Source organism: Monodelphis domestica, chromosome 4 (genome assembly GCF_027887165.1).
Source record: "Monodelphis domestica isolate mMonDom1 chromosome 4, mMonDom1.pri, whole genome shotgun sequence".
Lineage (NCBI taxonomy): Eukaryota > Metazoa > Chordata > Mammalia > Didelphimorphia > Didelphidae > Monodelphis > Monodelphis domestica.
Genome location: NC_077230.1, coordinates 140,435,772 through 140,458,276, shown reverse-complemented (window position 1 = coordinate 140,458,276; position 22,505 = coordinate 140,435,772). Strand labels below are relative to the sequence as shown.

At 34.3% G+C, this 22,505-nt stretch overlaps 1 protein-coding gene across 7 annotated transcripts in view; it reads left to right on the top strand.

The window, feature by feature from the left end:
• LRP1B (LDL receptor related protein 1B) overlaps positions 1–22,505 on the top strand; it is a 2,480,145-nt gene that overhangs the window by 1,327,781 nt on the left and 1,129,859 nt on the right. The window contains exon 1 of one of the 7 annotated variants that reach the window (XM_056797190.1): positions 19,042–19,445. The exons of the other annotated variants lie outside the window; for them this stretch is intronic. The gene's annotated coding sequence lies outside the window, so the exon portion shown is untranslated. Of the gene's footprint in view, positions 1–19,041; positions 19,446–22,505 lie in introns of those variants that run through there. 7 annotated transcript variants of the gene reach the window in all.

Genomic DNA, 22,505 nt, shown 5'->3' with positions numbered 1-22,505 from the left:
CTATGTGACCCTGTGCAAGTCACTTGACCCCCATTGCCTAGCCCTTACCACTCTTCTGCCTTGGAGCCAATACACAGTATTGGCTCCAAGACAGAAGGTAAGAGTTTACAAAAAAATTATCAACATGCAAAAAGAAAAAGAAAAGAAAACTAAGGGTAAACAATAAAGGGATGATATTTTCATAATTCCTTATACATAACTCTCTTCTTATTCTTTCAATATATTCAGCATCCAAAGTACAGTACTGAGTTGGCATGAATCTATCTATGGCTATATCAAAAATATATAACTCAGGGCAAAACAGTGTTCTGCATTCTCAAAATGCCCCATAATTTCTTAGGAGTCCCCTAATTCCAGTCCAGTAAAATAAGAGCAACCCTTTCTTCAATTTGAAATTTGTGTAGTGCTTTTTAGTTCAAAATACTGATATACACAAAATTTTATTATATATATATATATATATGTATATACATATTTTTAATGAAAGAATCCTGTGAGATAAATAGGTAGAGAACATGGTACATTTAAGTCAATTCAATGATTATGAAAATAAAGTTCCGAGAGGTTTGAATCGTTTATTTAAAGCATAGAGCTTGTAAGTGGAAGAAGTGCATCTAAAAGTTAGATCTAATCCCAACTTCAATGCTTTCTCTCTTTTGCTAGATTTTCTCTCTCGACCTCAATTAGTTCATAAGAAAGTAAGCCATAGTGCTTATGAGGTATTTAATGATTTATTGGACTTGTGCATCATTATCCTTCTCTGCAACTATCTGACCTTCATGGAAATGAGAATTCTCTCTGAACAAAGAATTTTGTCTATTTTGTATTTCTAACACTTGGCACATTGTTTGGCACATCGTTAATACTAAATCCGTTCTTCCTCCCTGGCTTTTGATGTCTTTATTGCATTATATTGTATATAAGGGCAACTAGGTGGTACAACGTAGAGAGTGCTGGGCCTAGAATCAGGAAGATAAATCTTCCTGAGTTCAAATTCAGGCTCAGCTAATTACTAGATGTTTAATCCTGGGCAAGTCACTTAACCCTGTTTGTCTCAGTTTCCTCATCTGTAAAATGACCTGCATAAGGAAATAGTGAACCACTCCATTATTCCTGCCAAGAAATAAAAAGCAAAACAAAATGGGGTCATAAAGAGTAAGATACAACTAAAAATGATTAATTACATTATTATAGTAGGTGATCCATAACACCTATCATCATTATAATATTATAATGAATCCCATTTCAGTCATTTCTAATAGAACATTAGTATATCAGTAGTATGCCTTTACAAAAAGTTTCATTTTGTTATACGTTGCTTTTCTCCATTTAGTAAGGGTTTGAAATAGAATTTGACAGTTCAGCTAACTGGTAATTAGCATAGCAGTGAACCAAATTTGTTCAGCAGTCCACAACTTCATGGATACTTACCTTATTCACTTCTGAGACAGCCATCTGTGTTATTTCAGCTGGGAAAATAAATGCCTTTGTAAACCAATAGGAATTTTTTTAAGTGCTAAAAGTAGGTTATACATCTTTGCATATCTCAGAAAGCACCTTTCAGCTATTCCTGTTTTGTAGAATACATTCTACTGTTCACCATGAAACAGACATATTTGGTACAAGTTCTGGGCTGTTGACATCCTGAAAGGCAACTAGTGAAACAGTGCTGAGACAGCATTACACTTGGTTATTAGAGGGTAACCTGTCCAAATAGTGGTTTGTCTTTGGCTTCTTACAACCTAGAAAATAATGTTTAAATTCCATAGCCTAACATAATTGTCCTCAGGCTGGTTCCAACCTGCCTTTCCAGATTTATGTCATGCTGTTCCCTTTCACACATCTCTGTTCCATCCAAATTGCACTGATCACCACACCCAGAGGATGCTGTGTAACCTTCTGGACTTTGGCTGTTTTCTCCTATTGTTTCTCTCTAAAATTACCTTTCTCTTTTAGTTCTTACTGTTGAAATTCATTTTGAAGGTGACATCTTGAATCAAAGAATGGGTATAGACAGTTTGGAATCTTTTACACAATTATGTTGGCTATCAACTCTGACATTCATTTTTGTTACATAATTTCTAGCATAAAAGTTATTCTTCTTTTCAAGTATTGCAGCTAATTGTAGAAGCAGAACTCAAAGTTATTAAGGTGAACATGTATGAAAATACGGAGATCAGACAGAGAGACAGACAAGCATTTACTTTGGGAGTTTGGTAAAAACTATAGACTTCTCATATTTTTTTAAAATTAAAGACAATTTCTAAATTAAAAAAAAAAAACAAGGCAAATAAACTTTTCCCACCCACATTCATGAACTCCTTGAAATCCTAAAGAGGACTGTGGGCCCTAGGGAGGAATCATTGATTAAGAGTATAGATAACTCAAACCTTGTGCATCCTGATTACATAGGAGAGTATTTGGGAGGAACAAGAAAAAAAATAGAAGGACTTTGAGTCAAATATAAGAAGATCATGTAGTTGATTTGAAGGAGTTTGAAATTGGGAAAATATCAGGAATTCATTTTGAGGACAGAAAATATGGTAAAATTTGTGAAAAATTAAACAAAAATTTGAACAATCTCTTGATTCATATTCTACTACAAAATTTATTAGAGATTTTGAGATACAGAATGAAGAAAAATTTGGAAGATTTTATGTAAAAAATTAATAAGAATTAAGGAATTCAAAGGCATAGAACATGAAGAGGTAGACTCAATGATATGGAAGAAATATGTAAAAGGAAAATGATTTTTAAAAATACATGGAATAAGTAGAGAGTTAAACAAATTGATAGAATAGTAGGTAGAATAAATTAGTGTAAGAGATAAAAAAATGCTGCAAGACTGAAGAGAAGATTAATATAGCTATCAAGATTCAAAGGCAAAGAAAATTAATTTGAGTATAGTTTTCTTTTTCAAAAAAGGTTTTAATCAAAATTAAAGGGATCTGATAGAATTCTACTGTATCTTTAGAAATAAAGAGCAGTTTATTTCTAAAAATATGGAAACATCTACATGAACTTGTAAGAAAGCAAAATGAATAGAATCCAGAGAATAACATATTCAGTACAGAACTACTGTTTGAACAATAATTTATGATGTTTACCTACAGAGAAATAACTAACAAATAGAAACACAAAAGTATTCGTTTATATGAACTTTTTTGGTCAAATGACACCTTCTCTAGTCCATGTTGGGGAAGGAGGGAGAGAGAAAGATGCTTGGAGCATTTTAATGTAACAAACATAGCAATAAGTTAATAATAATTTTCAAAAGAATAAGTAGGTAAAATAGATTAAAATAACTTTAACCAGGTACTTGGTCTTAAGGCATATGTACCTACAAATTCTTTCATGGAATAAAGCTAAAATATCAACTATCAGGAAGAGTAGGAGAAATTATACAGTAAACTGAATTTGGATGTACAAAGTTTGCCTCACTGCCATAACTGAGTGACTCGGATCTGTGCTCCAAATGAAGGCTTATTTCTCTTCAGTAAGAAATTTTGATGAATCTTAAGGAATATCTTTCTACACATCATATTGTTAGGGAGAATGGAAGGTTCCTAAAAAGAAACAGAAATAAGACAGAGACAGAGACAGAGAGAAAGAGAAAGAGAGAACCTGAATGCCCTAATGTTGTTTTGTCTTCAGATGAACAGAAAGTGATGCCAAAAGCCTGAACCATTATTTACATGATCTAGTTAAGTCTAAAATATAGTTTTAATACCTTTCAAGGAAAAAAAAAACCTACTGTGTATCAGATGAGTGGATGGGTAGGGAAATTAGGTTATTGATCCTATGACCGAATTTTTGCTTATGGTAGGATGGAGTTTGATAAGATAACAATACTTAATTCTTATTTTATTTCTGTTTTTCCTGCATGGAAGAATGACCATTATACTTGAAATGATATAACAAAAATTAATGATACAGTTGATAACCAAGATAAGTAAGAAGATCATAAAACCACTTAAATTCCATGGATGAAATCTAATTATACATTCTTGGAACCTAAAATAACTAGTAGATGTGAGTACTGAAACAATGTCAGCAATATTTGAAAGTTCATAAAAAACAGAAATAATCAATAGTATTTCTAGAAGGGTAAATATCTCAATTTTTATAAAATAGCAGAAAAGTCTGCATATTCTAGGCCAGTGAATTTGATTTCAATTGTTTGGAAAATTCTAAAATAGGTCAGAAATAGAAATACAGAAGTTGGTTATTTTTTAGAATTTAAATTTAAATTAAATTCCAATAAATAATAAATTTAAATAATAAAAAAGAAAAATAAATTTAATTTATTTAAAAATTAAATTTTATAAAGTAAAGCAAGGAGTAAAGAAAATGGACAGTTATTAATTAGTTTGGGAGTTTATGACATGGGGTCAATGTAGACTCCCACTGGGTTCATCATTTCATGTAAGTAAATAGACTTCAAGAATTCATGATCTTGAATTAGGGGAAAAAAAAACTATTTCCATTTACCTTTTATTGAAATTTAACATTTCTTTCAATTATTTAAAAGCATTATTCTAATAAGAAGCACACAGGTTTCACCAGATTTACAAAGGGTTCATTAAAGGCATACACAAAAGTTTAAAAACCTCTGTATTAGACAGTAATACAATGAAATGGCTTCAGAACTAGTTAGATGACTTTGACCAAAGAGTAACTGTTAATAATTCAAAGTTACTATTCAAGTGATCTCCTTTGTGATCTGCTAGCAATTTATTTTTAAAAGATCATAAAAATCTAAGAATTTTCATGGTGAAAGGAACTCAAAATTATCTAGATCAATCTCCCAAGTTTCCAGAGGAAATAAAAAAAAATTTATAGAAGTAAAGTGATGTACCTAGGATCACACAGTTAATACTTTAAGATGGAATCTGAACCTAAATATACTAATTCCCAAGTAGATGTGGCATGGCATAGTTGATAGGGCACTGAACTTGGAATTAAGAAGACTAGGATTCAAATCCCTCTTTAAATGTAAACTAGTTGCAAGATCTAAAAAAAAAAATGCTTCCATTTATAAAAGAAAGTCAAATTTATAAATTCTTAAGCTTTTCCATCTCTAAATCTAAAATCCTGTGACTGAGTCATGATGCCTCTTTATTTAAGAGAATTTTTCACATTTTCCTTAACATTAGAGACATTTATGTGTTTTTGTTTTTATGTGCATATGAGATTGTATGCTCCTCTGAGGCTAGAGCTATGTCTTAATCATACTTCTATCCTTGCCATTGCCTAGCAAATGTCATGCCAGGAATATGAACTCTGTAAATGAGAAGATTCATGAAAATGAAAAGTATTTTAGCTTTAGACTATACCTAATAATCAAATTTTGGGGGGTTGAATGAAGAAGACAAATGCATTATTTAATCATTGAATAAAACTTACTCCTTAGGTTTATTTTTTTTTTTACTAATTTAGTTAGTAGGAGTAAGAACTGTCTGAGTTTTAATCATTACGATTTGAATTAAAACTATTTCATAGGACTTAGCATTCTTCAGAGGGATATAAACATTCCTTCTGGATTTTCCTAACCAGTCTTAACTTCAAGAAAAGCAGCTGTCCAGTGTATAAGATCTTGAAAAGAGAAGATCTTTTGTGATGATATTCATTGGTTCAGTGTATATATTTCATGTGATGATGACTCATGGTTGTGGTGACTTTCGAATTGATGACATTATCCTAATTCTGACTGATTTCTCTGGAGAAATGTTTATATATGTGGTAAGGTATTTTGTGCCTAAAAATGCATGAGAATTAATTTGAAGGAATCAAATTCTGCTCAGTGATCCAAATCTAAATAAACTGTATTCCCCACCCCCATCAAGGACAATATACAAAAATAAAATCCTCTTAAGTTAACACTCCTGTCCTCTCTTCTACATTGCCTGATCTTATAGACAATCAGATAATTTATATGCCTTAATGGCTATAGAAGTGTTTCTAGTACTGATAGGAAAGGGGGACTAGATTTTTCAATGCCCTCATCAAATTGACAGTGATAATAAGGAAGTCAATCATTTGACAAACATGTATTAAATCCCTTCTTACTATGTGTAAGGCACTTTGCTAAGTACTAGGGACACACACAAAAAAATGGTAAAGGATAATCTGTTCCCTCAGGGAGCTTACAATCTAATGGATCAACAACAAGCTAATAAACATATACACACAAGCTCTATCCAGGGTAAATGGGAAATAATTAAGTGAAAGATGGTACTAGAAAGAAGAGGAGTTGAGAAAGGTTTCCTAAAGAAGCGATGTTATTTGAGATTTAAAGGAGGGCAGGGAATCCAGGAGGTAGAGATGAAGAGACAGAACATTCCAGGCATGGAATGCATCCAGAGAAAATGCTCAGAGTTTAAAAATGGAATAGTATTTTGTTCAGGGAAAATCCAGGAGACAAAAGTACTGAGTCAAAGAGAGTATGATGGGTAGTGAGGTGTTAGAAGATGAAAGTAGGAGAGAGCCAAATTAAGGGCTTTGTTGGCAGAGGATTTTATATTTGATCATAGAAGTAAAAGAGAGCCCTTGGAATTTATTGAGTAGGAGGGTGATGGGGTCAGACTCAGCCTTTAGGAAGATCACTTTGATAGATGAGTAGAAGGAAGACTTGTGTAGTAAGAGACTTGAGGCAGGTAAGCTCACCAGTAGGTTTTGCAATATCCAAGGCATGAGGTGATGAAGGTTTGCACCGAAATGGTGGAAGTGCCAGAAGAGAGAAAGGGATGTATTGGAGAAATGCTACAAAAGGGAAAACAATTGGACTTGGCAATATATTATGGATAGGAGGTGAGGGGTAATGAAGAGTTGAGAATGACACCTAGGTTGTGAATGTAGAAGGGTGGAATTATCCTAAGAGTAACAAGAAATTTTGGAGTGGAGGAAGAGTAAGGGAAATAATTGTGAATTCAGTTTTGGACATGAATCTCTGAGGGATCAAAGAGATGTTATTCCATTAAATTAACAAAAACAAATAACCTAAAGAAAACAGGCCTGGGAAGGATTCAAGCTAATTCAGGTTCTGGATGCTAAATAACAGATCAGTAATGAGAGGTTTAGCAACAGAGTATCATAGATTTAGATTTAAGGGACCTCAGAAGTCAAAATATATCTCCTTCATTTAATACATTTAGAAAGTGCTTATTGAGAGTCACACTGGTGACTTTATGGTGAAATTTGAATCTGAGTCCTCTAACTCCAAATATAACAGGTTCCTTACTACAGTGGAAAGAATGGAGTCAGAGGACCATTCTCAAATCTTCATTACCCCTCACCTCCTATCCATAATGGAAAGAATGGAGTCAGAGGACCAGAGTTCAAATTTCACCTTCAACATTACCTTTGTGACCTTAGGTAAGTCAATTCCTTGAGTTTGCTTTCCTCATCTATAATTGTTGGATGAGATGGCCTCTTGATGTCTCTTCTAACTCTAGATCTGTGATACTATGATGGAAAAATAAGGCTTGAGGATTTCGTTCTCTCTGGTCATGGTGTTTCCTATAAATGTTGACTACTGGCCTTACAAGGAACATATACATGTTCCCCCCAACTCTCAAAAATGATAGATTGCAAATGCTTTTACAGGCACTACAGTGCCTACCAGTAATTATTTAATATAGCATTTTCCAAATGTATTTCTAGGGATCTATAGGGTATCCTTGAGATCCTATCAATGATTCCATAAGATCAAAATTATTTTCATAATCATACTGGGGTATGTTAGATATAGCCCTTGTAAACAAAAGCTCTTTAGTGTCCTTGGCTATAAAGGGGTCTTGAAACCAAAAAGATTGAGAACCATTAATCTCTTGTCATATGTGCTTATAGTTAGTAGGGTTAGCTTTTCTAATATATTAATTTCAGCAATCCATTATTATTCAAAAGGAAGAAAACAATGTGGTCCATTTTCTTGGGTCTATCATTTGAAAACACATTCCTAGTAATAATACAGATTCACTTACTAAGATCATGGAGTTCATTTGAATTAGAAATTTAGCCTAACCTTTTCAAGTGGGAAGGGACCTTATCAATTATCTAATACAAACCACTCTGTAGGTTAATGGGAATTGTACTGAAAAGGACCAGATAAGGACAAAAAGGTTGGAAACCAAAGTCTAGAGGGTTGAACCATCTTGACCTAGGTTATGGTAGTTATGAAATGTCCAAACCAGGACATGAACTCAAGTTGTCTGACATTTATTTCCATGTGCTGTCCACTAGATGATCTTTTTTTTTTTAACTTCAGTTTTTTCTTCTGCTAAATTATTCCAGGACTCTCTTACCATTTTTCCATGATTCTAACAAAATATTTATGTAGTATCACCAGTAAGACATTCACTTTAAGCACTTTGTTAAAAGGTATTTGATACATGTAATTTACTACTTATAATTCCCAATCCTGATTCTGTGTGTTTCTCTTGGCTAGTAGCTTAGGAAGGGTAAGTGGTCCAGGGAGGAAAAGAGAGACTGATTTATTTCCACATAGCTGGATTACCTGCACCCTGGAGTGGGCTATAGCCAAGATATATCTTCCATTAAAAAAATAATAAAATGCCAGTTTCTTTAGGACATTTTTTTCATTACTATGATGGGAATTCCTTCAAAGAAGCTAAATCCTAGGATAAAGAGAAAAACTATCCATAGTAAAATAATAAATCAATCAATCAAAGCAAAACTAGCCATTTCTTGGTTTCAGAGAGAAGAAGCAATTTAATAAATTGACATTTTTATGGAAAATCTAATATGTGTTAGGGGCTGTAATTGGTATATTTATTTTTATAGTAATTAGCATGCCAACCATAATTTTTCTTTAGTTTAATTTCATTATCAGTCTTAGCTCTATCCACTTTTATGCTCTAATACAACTAAATTTACTGATTATTTTCCTCCTCACATGTCTGTCTTTTCCCAACTTCCATATGCTGCTTATTGCTCTCAGGATGAAGTGAAAACTCCATATGCTATCAAAATTTCATTCATAATTGACCTTAAGTTGTTTTACTACTGACTTATTTTTAAGTAGCATGTTAATATGACTCCATTTTATTTTATTTTATTATTATTCTTTTTAAACCCTTACCTTCCATCTTGGAATCAATATTGTGTATTGGTTCCAAGGCAGAAGAGTGGTAAGAGCTAGGCAATGGGGGTTAAGTGACTTGCCCAGGGTCACATAGCTGGGAAATGTCTGAGGTCAGATTTGAACCTAGGACCTCCCATCTCTATGCCTGGCTCTCAATCCACTGAGATATCCAGCTGAGCTGCCCCCTATGACTTCATTTTTAAAGAGATCTTCTGTCTTTTTGACTTCAGCTCTTTTACTCTTATTCCATTGTTAACTTCCTATTCTTACACATACATGATGCCTCCAACCCACTTATATCTATCCTACACTTTCTTCAAGACTTAAAATACTGGGTTCCTATATGCTACATGAAGTATCTCCACTGGCCAAATCTGAAGTGCATTATTTCTGCTATGAACTTGTCAATGAATCAGCAAACATTTATTAAGCAATTACTGTATACTGATAGAATAATTTGTTCAGCTGTTCCTTAGTTATCTCTAACACTTTGTAATTCCATTTGTGCTTATGTTCACAGAGATACTATTTGTTTTTGTCCAGCTCATTATAAAAGTGAGGAAACAGAAGTAAACACAGTTAAGTAACTGGCACCGGGGTCACACAACTAGTGTCTGAGTCTGGATTTGAACTAAGGAAGAGGAGGCTTTCTTACTCCAGGCCCAATACTATATACATTATGTCACCTAACTGCCCTGATGGAATCATAGTTGAAGAGAATTTTGAAGTTAGAAAAGGATCTTAAGAATCACAAAAGTGATTGGACTAAATGATAGTCAAAAGAAGTGTTGTTACTGTAAAATTTAAATTATATCTCTACTAATAAAATATTATATTTCATGAGGTTTATTAAGAATTATTAGAAATCAAGAAATAAAGAATATACAAAATAAAACTCACGTGCCCATGGCTGATTAGCCCATTTAAATCCCCATGCTTAGCTTACTTGCTACATTTGCTACATCATTGCAATGGAAGAGAGTGTGGGAGGTGTTACTGCCAGTTAAATACCAATTGTGATCTCACTAACTTGGGGACTCAGGTGAGATTATAGGGAAATCTGGGAAATACCAAGGACCTCTGGGGATTGAAGTCTAGGGTTCAAAATCTCCATTTTTACATTCCCCCTCTGGCCTGAGGAAGACTAGTCTCTCTGATGGGTCTTGTAAACATACCAACTATGAAATTACAATAATTTGAGGATAAGAGGAAAAGAGAACAAAACCAATAATTTCTAGGCACATTGACAAAAAGCCAGTTAGGGGGCAGTCCCCTTTGGCATAAGAGTATACATATAAAACAAATGCATTTAAACCCACACAATTCAAATCACCATATCCCAAAGTTCACTCTGGATCTTCTGGTGCAGTTTATGGTCTGTGGAGGCATCTTCATGGTGTCTTCTCCAAATGGTTTACTTTCTGGATTCACAGAGGTATCATGTTTCTTAACCTAACATTACTCTCTAAAGGAATTTAAACTTTGCAAATTTTAAATAATAATAATTATACATTCCCCCCTGAAGAGGGTGATTGAAAAACACAGGTATCATTTAGGAATACCTGGCTGAGTTATGAGGTATATAAATAAATTGGAAGAGAAATCAAAAATATCAAAAAAATCCAAAATAAAAATAGATAATTTCTGGATGAAATATAGACTATCAAAGTCATATATGTAAAAATTCTAAGTAAAGGAAAAATAAATCTATAACAGGTCCTTGAATCAGGGCCCAATTAAAATGATATAAACAATTATGCATTCACACAATCAGTAGCCAGGACTACAGAAAGTTTGCCACACTATGAACGACAGAAAAGGGACTAGATTATAGGAGCCAGGTAGGAGCCAAATTTGAGATACTTGGTAGAATGTGGAACAAGGAAGACCTGCCTTTAACACATGTTAAACAGCTGCAACCTTGAACCCCAAACATGTTCAAGTCCTCTTGTCATGGCTCAAAATTTTCAAGGTCTCTTTGACCTTGTGCTCGATTTGCACTATGCAGTTTAGCTTTCTGCTTCTTTGGTACTGTGCAATGGCCTTTTTTGTATTCTTTCGCCCTGGAATCAGACAGAATTACTAAGCAAAGTCCTATAATTTTTTTAAACAATTAATGGCATAATTTTTATAGTCTCAAGCTTTTGGGGCATGCATTGGCATTATAGCAAATATATTTTAACCTTATATTACTACTAAATCAAAAAAAGTTAAAGAAAATCTTAATACTGGTGACATGTGCTTCAAATATAAAAAGGAGGGAAAAAATTAAAAAACTGAAATAGTATATTGCACATGCAAGAAGAATATAATAATAAAAGAGTTTAAAATGAAAAAAATATATATAGCTTATAATCATTGACACACTGTGTCAGCTAAAGAAATGTAGAATACAAGGTTTGTCACCAAAAATGAGATCCATTTCCTCTTCATACCTGGCCATGATCCACTGTGAGTACAAGCAAATGATTTTCACAAAGTAACAGTTTTTTATAAAGAACAGTAGTACAACAGGTAGTGCACATTCAAAAAGTATCAAAATCCCCAAAATTCACAATAGCTCATTTAATTACAATAGCAAAAAAACCCACTATCATATTTCACATAAGTCTGCTGTTATGACATATAATGAAAATGGATACTTGTCACAAGTTATTCAGGTGTAGCAATGTTTCAACCTTGGCAAACATTTTTAAACAAAGTAAAACCTATTTGAGTGTAGAACATCATCAAGAAATCTAGATTGTTTTGGTGGAAGTAAAGTGAGTTGAAGAGTTATAAATGAGAGAGATGCTCCTTTTTTGGGGTACCATGCCCTGGCATCAACTTCCCAGCTCCTTTGGTATGAGATTGTGATGTCCCATCCATTCACATTTTTATAAATGTGGGAAGTGGGCATTATAAGTGTATTTCACTTCAGCTACTAAAATGGACCTTTCCTCCTGTTAGAGGCAGGCAAAATGATCAGTTGTTGAAAAAAAAAATTAAAAATCATGTCTAAAAGATCCTTTGAAATCAATTTGAGGTATTTATCTCATTAAATTTTCCAAAGTTTGTTATACAATTGTAATCAGTTTTGATGAAATCAATCCATCCTTTATGTGACAATTTATAAAGTCAAACTGGAGAAAAGGCTATTTATTTTTTATATGGGTTTATTCAATAATATTTGTTCAGTATAGTTATAGGGGAAAAGCAACAGAATATAACAGTAGTTAAAACCCAGTACATTAAAATGATTCAGTGTAACATAATAGTATTGAATACATTAATATATGAACTTAAAACCAACAAAATTAAATGTTAAACAAAACAATCAGCAAAATTCAATAAAATACAGAGATGTTTATAAAACATTGGAGTCTGAAAAGTCTTAAAATATAACCTCCAGTCTCTTTAAAGTTCATTTTTTTTTATCTGTTGAGATTCCTTCTGAATATATACTGTGCAATTCCCCATATTGAGGAAGAATATGGGTTTTAGGAATCTCAGATTGGGCACGTCCAAATGGCAAAGAGTTGCAGGGAGATGAATTTTTCCCCTGAATCTCAGATAAAATAAGTAAAAGGATCAGTATACTCAAAAAATATCCTTTGAAATACGCAATGCTCTGCTCTCTCATAGAATAAATCATATTAGTAATCAACTTCCTATGTGGAAAAGTCTCTTCCTTCTCCTTGTCCCCCACCCTGAGGTCCCCTGCCATGTGGAGGCTAATTGTTGCCTAAGGAAAGAACACCCCAGTTTTTACCAGTTGGTTTGTGATTCTGAAGACACAGGGCCAGCTACCAGCAGCCTGGGTCCTGGGGCTAGCCTGAGGTGATCTGGCTTAGAGTAGTAGAGTTGCTAGGGCTGGGACCAGGGCTGGGAGAGTGATCTGGGTCAAGCAGGTCCAGGGTGGATGGCTGGAGGCAGGCTCAGATGGCTGGAGGCAGTAATAGGCAGCAGGAGCGAGCTGAATCAAGAAAGCCTTGGCAGGAGAAATGTGGCTTAAAAAAATTCTGTAGGCTATCTTAAAAAAAAATTGAGAAGTTCTCATATTATCTTGTGGTTGCCAGAAACTGTAAAAATTTAAATTATATATCTAATAATAAAAATATTATATTTTATGAGGTTTATTCAGGATTATTAGAAATCAAGGCATAAAGAATATACAAAATAACCCACATGCCCATGACTGATTAGCCCATTTAAATCCCTGCTCTTAGCTTACTTGCTACATTTGCTACATCATTGCAATGGAAGAGAGCATGGGAGGAATTACTGCCAGTTAAATACCAATTGTTATCTTGCCAACTTGGGGACTCAGGTGAGATTATAGGGAATTCTGGGAAATACCGAGGACTCCTGGGGATTGAAGTCTAGGGTTCAAAATCTCTAATTTTACATGATTTAGTCAAGGATATAAAGTTGGTTGATGGTAGACATATGATTAGATCCCAGATTCCTTGACTTCATATTCATGATTTTTTCAGAACCAGTATGTCATTTACTACCTAGTGGTATTCATTATTTTTTCACTTATACTTAATCTCCCTAGCTGTATTGCAAACTTATTGAGGATAGTGACTGTCTAAATTAATGATAATGATAATAAGCATTTATAGAGAGCCTACTATGTGCTAAGCATTTTACAAATATTATCTCATTGATCTTCATAGCACTAGGATGTGGGTGCTAATCTATTCTTGTGTCACCCAATGTAACTCTCCATATATAACCAATGTACCTACAATATCTATATCACGGGTGGTTACTAGATATTTTTTTACTAATTTTTGTCAATAAGATATTCAGATTTCTAGTTTTGCAGGCTCAGAATCCTGGTAATCTCTATGACTTCTTCTGTCTCCTATATTCTGTGTATTGAATCAGTATTTACTGACAGTTTTTGCTTTTCAATTAGATTTAGATCACTCATTTTTGCTCCTCCTCTCTCTTACTACCATCCAAGTTCATGACTCCCCCCACACCCTCTGCCTTACTTTTAATTAGTATTTGAATCTCAAAAAACATAGGATGGCAGATGTATTGAAGATAGTAGATATTATTTGGGCCAACCTCTTCATTATGAAAAAAATAGGATCTAATGGAAAAAAGAGAGAGTACTGGGCCTGGGAATAGGGACTACATTTAGTCTCCTTTTGATCTAGTGTGTGTGTGTGTGTGTGTGTGTGTGTGTGTGTGTGTGTGTGTGTGTGTATGCTTGTGTGTTCTTGTGCTTTCATTTGTAACTATTCACATGTATGGAGAAAAGTAGGCAAAATGTTATTTATCATTAAAATTATGAAGGCAAATATCCCCTCCAAATAAAAATCAATATATAACTGACTTGAATGGTTCTGAGTAAGCAGAGAAAAACATGTAATTGTTTGTCACGTAAATCTTATAAGTAATGGAAGCTAATGGATCTCAAATTTAACTCTATGCTAAAAAGGCTTATTACTCTTTTAGAGTCTGAATTGCATATCACAATTGCTGTGTTAAATATTTAATTTTCTTAATTTAATTCTCAGTATTCATTTATTACTCTATAAAATGAAAAATTATGTTCTTAGTCACTTTTTTACATGATGAAAATAAAAAATAAAGTTGAATTACTCTTGATTGTTATTTTGGGACTGTTAGATTACAAATAAAAAATAAATTGAATTAAATTAAAACAACAACAGCATAAGAATGCTATATTATAAGCTCCCTTCATGAAGGCCAGGAAAAAAATGTTATTAGTCCTAGATTGTTAAATATGTATTATGTACTAAATGCTACACAAAGCAGTGATTATTTCCCATCTTTGGGAAATAGTATACTTTGGGGAAATATAACAACAAACTATTTTATGCTTAATTTTTTTTTGCACATTCCCCCCACATGATTTTCTTTCCTTTAAAAAACATCACCTTCACTTGAACTACCATCTCTTTATCCTATAAGCCTATATTTCTCTTCCCTTTAATGAAAACTCTTAGAAAAAGCTATGTTCCTTGTCTTTCCAAGTTCCTTGCTTCAACACCCAGAAATTGGTTTACACACACACACACACACACACACACACACACACACACACACACACACACACATTAATATATATAGGTACCTATACATAAGTATATAAGTAAATGTATACATATATAATACAAACATGACATTTTTATGGAAGATTTTACACAAATATATCTATATAGTGTCTAAAATAAAGCCTATAGACATATCTCTATATCTAGTTTTATATATATATATATATATATATATAGTTATATATTGTTATATATAGTATATCTATATCTATCATGTACATATTAGATAGATGATAGACAGATAGATGGATAAATAGAGAGATAGATGGATAGATGGATGGACAGATGTATTTATGTGTGTATATATGAATGGATGGATAGATAGAGTGGTGGATGGATGAATATTTGCACCAGACATATGATTTCAAAGTTCTGCAGATTTCTGTTTAAGGAACTTTCTCCTAGAACGCAGAGCAATACCTTTCTTCATCTTAGAGTTTTGCAAAGTTATTTGGTTCACTGAAAAACTGAGTTAATCAGTTATTCAATATAATATCAATTTTCAAAATACTTTCTGTGTGTCAGGTCCTAGGGTTTAAAAATTAAAGTAATAGTCCTTGTCCTCAAGTAGCATACATTCTAATGGAGGAGATAATAGAAGTTTAAGTGTTTTATACAGCATCCTGTCAGTCAGAAGTAAGACAAATCCAGACTTTCCTGACTGAGGCTGTGTTCTCTATTGAACTGCAGTATCTGCCTGTTTTTAATGTCTCTGTACCACAATGTCAATAAAGCCTACTACAATCATTTTTAATGGAAACTTTGGTAAAAAAAAATAAATCTTATTTTATCATCCAGAGAAATGTGTTTTAAGATGTCACTGGGTATAATAGTTGCCTTGCTTTAAAGTGTAGGGATGATTAGAGCCATAACTCTGTAAGCCCAGTATTCTATCACTGTCTCTGTGTTCTCCCCTTGTGACTTTTGATTTATATCAGCCAAGTTAACCAACAACACACAAAGTTTCTTATTGTTACCAACTATATAACACCAATAGAGCTGTAGGGAACCTGAGAAGCCTCTCAAATAGTCAACCATGTCAGATAAAAGTAGATCTATGAATTACAGGAATCCAATCAATTAGTTGAATATTGGAGTCCAAGAGCATGAAATAAACTTTCACTTCATCTTTGAAAAAGAATTCTGAATTATAGATTTTAGGAACTGGAAAGTTATTAAGTCAACTAATCCTATACCATATTACCTACCATCTTGGGGAGGGGAAGGAGAACATGAATTACAAAATGCCAGAAACCATTTTTTAAAAAAAAGTATTGATATGTGATGTGGAAAAATAATAATAAAACAGAAAACTCCCAGTAAGGTAGAATATATTCCTTCCAACAAAGAGGAGAAAAAGAATCTTCCTCTTGTGGATAATTCCAAGTCTTAGAAATGATCAATTTGACTCATTGCTCTAATTATCAGAAATGTTTTATTTTTATTGGATCTAAATTGATTCCTCTGCAATTTCATTTTTTTTTTGCTCTATTTGTGTCTTTGGGGACAAAGCAGAAACTTTTTGTTCCCCTCTAAGGCTTCTTTCCTCTGTTATAACCATCACAAGTTCCTTCAGCTTATCTTTATGTCCTAAATTCAAAACTCTTAGTTAACCTGCTTGCCTTTCTCTTAATATTCTCATGTTTATCAAAATATTCTTATTTTTCACAAAACATCTCAGCTACTACTAAACCCATTACCTTGTATGTGGTATGAGCAGAAAAGATTATAGTAAGAGTACTATCTCTCTAGTTTTGGACATTGTGCTTTCCTGAATGCAACCCAAGATAGAATTGTCTATATTTTTTTATGACCATCACTTTATTGACTGCAAATGAGCTGCAATCTGTTAAAAACCCTTAGGTTAAAAAAATTAATTCTTGTATATTAACCAATCCATTACATTCATGAACTTCATTTTTTGAAACCTTATGAGACTTTACATGAATTACTATCTCAATTCATTTTAACACTTGGGGATCCTCTTACATGTTTGAATACCAAAAAGCCACCCCAGCTTTGGGGTATTCTGAAGGTCAATTCTTACTTAAAATTTTAGCTCTTGATCACCGTCCCATAAACTTATTTCAGTATCCTGACAACTAGAATACACATTATTCCAAAGCAAAGGATATTTATTAGACAGCATGTAAATGAAGGGTATTATAGTCTCCTTTACATTACCATACTGCCTGCTCAGGATTGCCTGGCATGACCAAAATGTTCTTGATTGTGTGAATGTTAAAAGCTTTAAAAGCCAAACTTGTAAGGTTTTGGCCAAACTTTAAGGATAAATGTAGTGTTTTGACTTAAAATCTAAAATAAGTGGTTGCCATGGAAAATTCCCAAAATATGAAAATAACCAAATCAGCTGGGATTTATGGAGATTTTAATTAATATAAATGAAGTAATTAAAGGAAGGAGAGACAGAGACAGAGAGAGAGAGAGAGAGAGAGAGAGAGAGAGAGAGAGAGAGAGAGAGGCCAAAATGGCCTAGGCCTGAGCCTAAGGGAGAGCGAGTCAGTCTTTATCACTCACCACAAGATCATCTCCAAGCTGGGTTCAATTACAAACTCCATTCCAAATGTCCTTACTTCCACTCCGAAATCCATCTACTCCAAACTAAATTCTAATCCAAAAAACTGCATTACCTGAACTGACTTCTCCTTTTAAAGAAATTTTCTCTTGTGTCACCTCCCCTAAATTTTCACATCTACCAATCATAGTAGATGCTTTTTCCCAGGACTGCCCATTCTTAGTTCTCATTTTCTTTTGTTCTCATCTTCTCTGGTTAGATTAAATCCTCTGAGTACTTCACACCTCTTTTGTTAAGCTTGCCTTTTGTAAATTGCTTGACCTTTTAGTGATTAATTTAACCTTTATAAGTGCTTAGCACCCTTTTGTATTAGATCTAAAAATAGACCTAGCTTAAGGTTCTAGCTTTACTATAAGTATGAGTTAGGGACTTTTCATTGTTCAATCGGGAGTTTGCAACTTTATCTTCCCCTAAGGCACTGTCTGAGTAGGGTGGAGTAATTTTAAAAGTTCTCAATACTTTCCTGATCAAGTACCTCCATTGTTACAATAGGGGAAAAACTTAACCAAATCTTCTAAGGTACAGTCTGAGCAGTTTTTAAGATCCACAGTTGTTAGCTCTGCCTCTTGAAGCTAGGTCCGTTCAAAGCTTAGCTTCATTTCCATTTTATAAGAGGACTTTTCTAATTCCTCCATTTTCTAGTGCCATGACCACCCCATTTATATCGTATTTATTTTGCATTAAATTTATCAATATCAAGTATGCAGAAGGTTCATTTAAAGGAAACTGTGTTTGCAAAAGTGAACAAGGTGTTTAGGGTACAGACAGTACTACAGTTTGACTAGAAGATAGAGTATATGGAAGAGAGTACCATGAGGAATCCTGGAAGAACATATAAGAAACAGTGAATTCTAGACTGAAGAGCATAAATTTGACATGTTAGGTATTTAGTAGGTAATGAAAATGTTTGAGTAGAGGAGGAACATCACTAGAAATACTTAGGGAAATCTATCTTGGAATATCTATAAAGGATGAATAGGAGTGGGACAAGTAGAGTGAAAGCAGGAAGAGCTTTCAGGAGGTTGTTATTATTGTCCATATGTTGATAATTTCCTATATGAGAGTAGTTGCAATGGAAAAAGACAATTTATGTCCAACATGACTGGACATATTTTTTTGGATAACCTGGAGAAATGCAGGCTAGTGAGGACTGTGTTATTACCCCAAAGGGTTTATTGAAAGTCAGTCTCATGGTAGTATAAGAATTAAATTTTAATGGTTTGATTAAAAATATATGAAGATTATAAATAATAATTGTGGTTGCCAATTCAAAGTAATATTGCTCAAAGTTGAAATGATTTTAATAGCTTTTATTTACAAAAGAGGTGGAAAGGATGAAAGCAGAGTAATACAAAAGGGTCGAGAAAACATTAGCCTATTGTGGAAGAGGCATGAAGAGTGAAAGGTTTTGAAGGACAAGACAAGATGCAAGAGACTAACCTGGGGACATGTTTTGTCAATCAAGACGAAGATTCTATAATGGAATGTTCCCAGGAGGAGTGGCAGTTGAACTGATGTGGGGGAGGGGCTGGGAGTGTCATTCCCTCTCTGGCAGTTGAGGCTGGCAGTTGAGGCCGGCTGAAGACCCTGATTGTGCTGGCTTCTTTTGGGGGGCTTTCTGATCCAGGGGAGACCCCTGTGCTCTCTGAGATAAATTGAAATAGAAGTGGTAAGTTGAGGGAAACTGTTTCTTATTGCAATGACTGCTCTATTCTCTGGCTGTGCCTAGAGAGAGCTATTAGAGGGGAACCACCCTGAGAATCTCCTAGTTACAATGGGGATAGATGAGAGACACTGCTAGTACAGGGAAATGCTGCCACACAGTGATACTGGCACACAGGGATGCTGGTACACAGAGGACTGCTCTGGGGTTTATTCTGGGTTTTGCCTGCTGATCACTGTTGATGGCTCATGGATCAATCTACTTCCTAACCTCCTTCCTCCCTCCCTCACTCCCTTTTCCAACCCTCTCCTCCCTTGCCTCCCCCACCTCCCAATACTTCTTGAATTTAATAGCTTTTATTTACAAAAGAGGTGGAAAGGATGAAAGCAGAGAAATACAAAAGGGTAGAGAAAACATTAGCCTATCTAACTAAATAATGTTATAATGCTTCTGTGCTGGACTCAGCCAGGACTTGCTAACTTTCATCTAAAATTAAACTCCCTTTAGAAGATAGGAATGGAAAGCCAGCTATTCACTCACCCAAGTTCTCTCCAAGAGCTAGGACAAGATGATGACTCAATCTGAAGGTGACTCCAGAGGCTGACTTTCTTTCTTGAGCCTACCTTCTTCTTGAAACTGACTTCCTTCTTGAAGTCCAACTACTTCTTGGAGCTGACTCCTTTAGTTCCAGAAATTCATGGCCTTTTATAGTGGCTTCTTAACCTTTCCCCTTTTGACAAGAGCCAATCACAGCTTCCAAATTTCCCAGCACTTTCCAGGGGCCAGTGTTTGTGGGGACCACTTCCCACCTTCTGGAGAGGGGAATACTCATCAAAAGTGTGCACAAATGCCTAGCATTTCCTGGTTGATTGAATTGAAAGGGTGGAGAGCTCCTCTGCCTAGTGCAAAGTAGGGTATTCAAGTTTTTGTTAATTCAATTCAAAAGCAGACAAAGGAGAGTTAATCTTGTCTTCACAATTTAGTGAGGTACTGAGTATGGGTTCTTAAGTTATTGTTAGCAGAGTGTTAACTCAAGGGAATAAAGGATTCTCTTTCCCAAGTGTAAACTCAGAGAGAACAAAGAATTCTTTTATAGAAGAAAGAAATACTTAATTCTACCCTTAGTATGATGGCTAATTGTAAGACTTGACCCAGGCATAATCATACTTACCTCCACCAGTGTAGCCCAATATTTTACTCAAACCCTGCTACATCTGTTCAAAAGTCTGACTCTCTAAAGTCAGACATAAAACTCTCCAAACAATTATAAACTAACCATGAACACAGTAGTTACACAGATGCCAATAAGAAAAATCTTGTCTCTACCACACTACCCAGGATGCCCACAAAGAAAAAAAAATACTGACATAATGAGTAATCAAAAAGGTTTGGACCCTGGTAGGCTACATGAAAATAAAGTTAAGTACATTTGGAACATCTTGACCAAGTTACTAAAGAAAAGTTGTAAATGATTCGTGGTTAACTTGTAGGAAAGTCTGTAGTGGAGAATCATTGATCTTTGCTATTTAATATTTTTGTCAGTGACTCATGTAAAGATATAGATGTCATGTTTATCACATTTATACATTAAGAAGGGAAAGCTAATAAACTGAATAGAAAAGTTAATATTCAAAAAATTTTGATAAACTGAAACAAAATATTGGGCCTATTTGATTGTGGGTGAGGATTAATGATTTTTTCAATGTGGGTGTTGGGTAGTGTGGAAACCTTTACTGATGCAGAAAGCTTATCTAACATAAAAAAAAAAAGATTCTTGAAATCCTGAGAATTTAAGCTGATTTCGACATGGTCACAGCTAGTATATGTTAAATGTCAGAAACAGGACTTGAATGTAGGTTTTTCTAGGTCCAAATTTAACCCCTCATTTACTATCATAATTATGAAGCTAATAAAATAAAATTTATTTTAACCTTATTCTTTTTTCTCCCCAAAATCAGCTTCACAGGTACAAGAAGCCTGAGTGAGGGGTAAGAAAAGGAAGGATATGGTTACTCAACAATTTATCTGACAAAGATCTGATGTATGATATGACAGACAAAAATAATATGCAGTTTCAAACTATGTTAAAAGAGGCAGAGTGTCCAGGACCAGGGAGGTTATGATTATACTATTTTCTTCCCAGGAAAGAACCCCTGTCACAGCTCTGGTATCTAGGAAAAGGAGGAGAGGGTGAGGCATACCTATGAAGCACGTGGTTCGGCCATTGCTCTCTGTTTTGTCTGAGCCAGGCATGGCTGCCAAATCACTAGCCCTATTTTTGTATAAAAATTTGCTTCTAAGAGGAGAACTGGAATGGATGGAATGCCCAATAGTACCCTACTCCAACGTTAGGCAAACCTCAAATGCTAACAGTCTATGGAAAGAGGAGTCAGAGAAAGAAACTCAGCAAACAACTTTGAGAGGAGATACTTGTATACTTAGTCTAGGGAAGTTAGGTAGAATGGACTTATATGGGACAGTGTACTGTGGTCCTAATTGGAGTTAGGAACCCACTGCTTTAAAGGTGTGGGGTTTTATAGATTTCTTATTTGTCAGAAAGGACCAGGTATTTAGGGATATGGGCAGGGGACCTCATACCTATGGTCAGGATTCACAACTGATGCTAACTCATGCTGGGGAAAATACGGTGAGAAATTTTTGGATTTTTGATATACAAACTCTCAGGAGAAAAAGGGATTTTGGAGTCATTACTATTGGTCTTATAATGATAGAATAATTTTAGCTTCTTCGTGTAGGGGGTTGAGGAGGCTACTCTATTTTTTTATCTGTTCAGAGCACATCTATAAACATGTCTTCAGTTCTTGCTGACATGTTTCAGGAAGGACATTTGTCAGCTTGAGAATCTCTCGGAGAACAAAAATGTCTAATAGCTTTGAGTTCATGACATAATGTTAATCAGTTGAAGGAAGTTGGGATGATTAGGCAGGAAGAAATAAAATGGAACTTGGAGAAGCATGATAATTGTCTTCAAATATTGGAAGGATTGTAATGTGTAAGAAAAAATACTTTGCTGATTAGTCATAGAGATCAAAAGTAAGAGCTAAA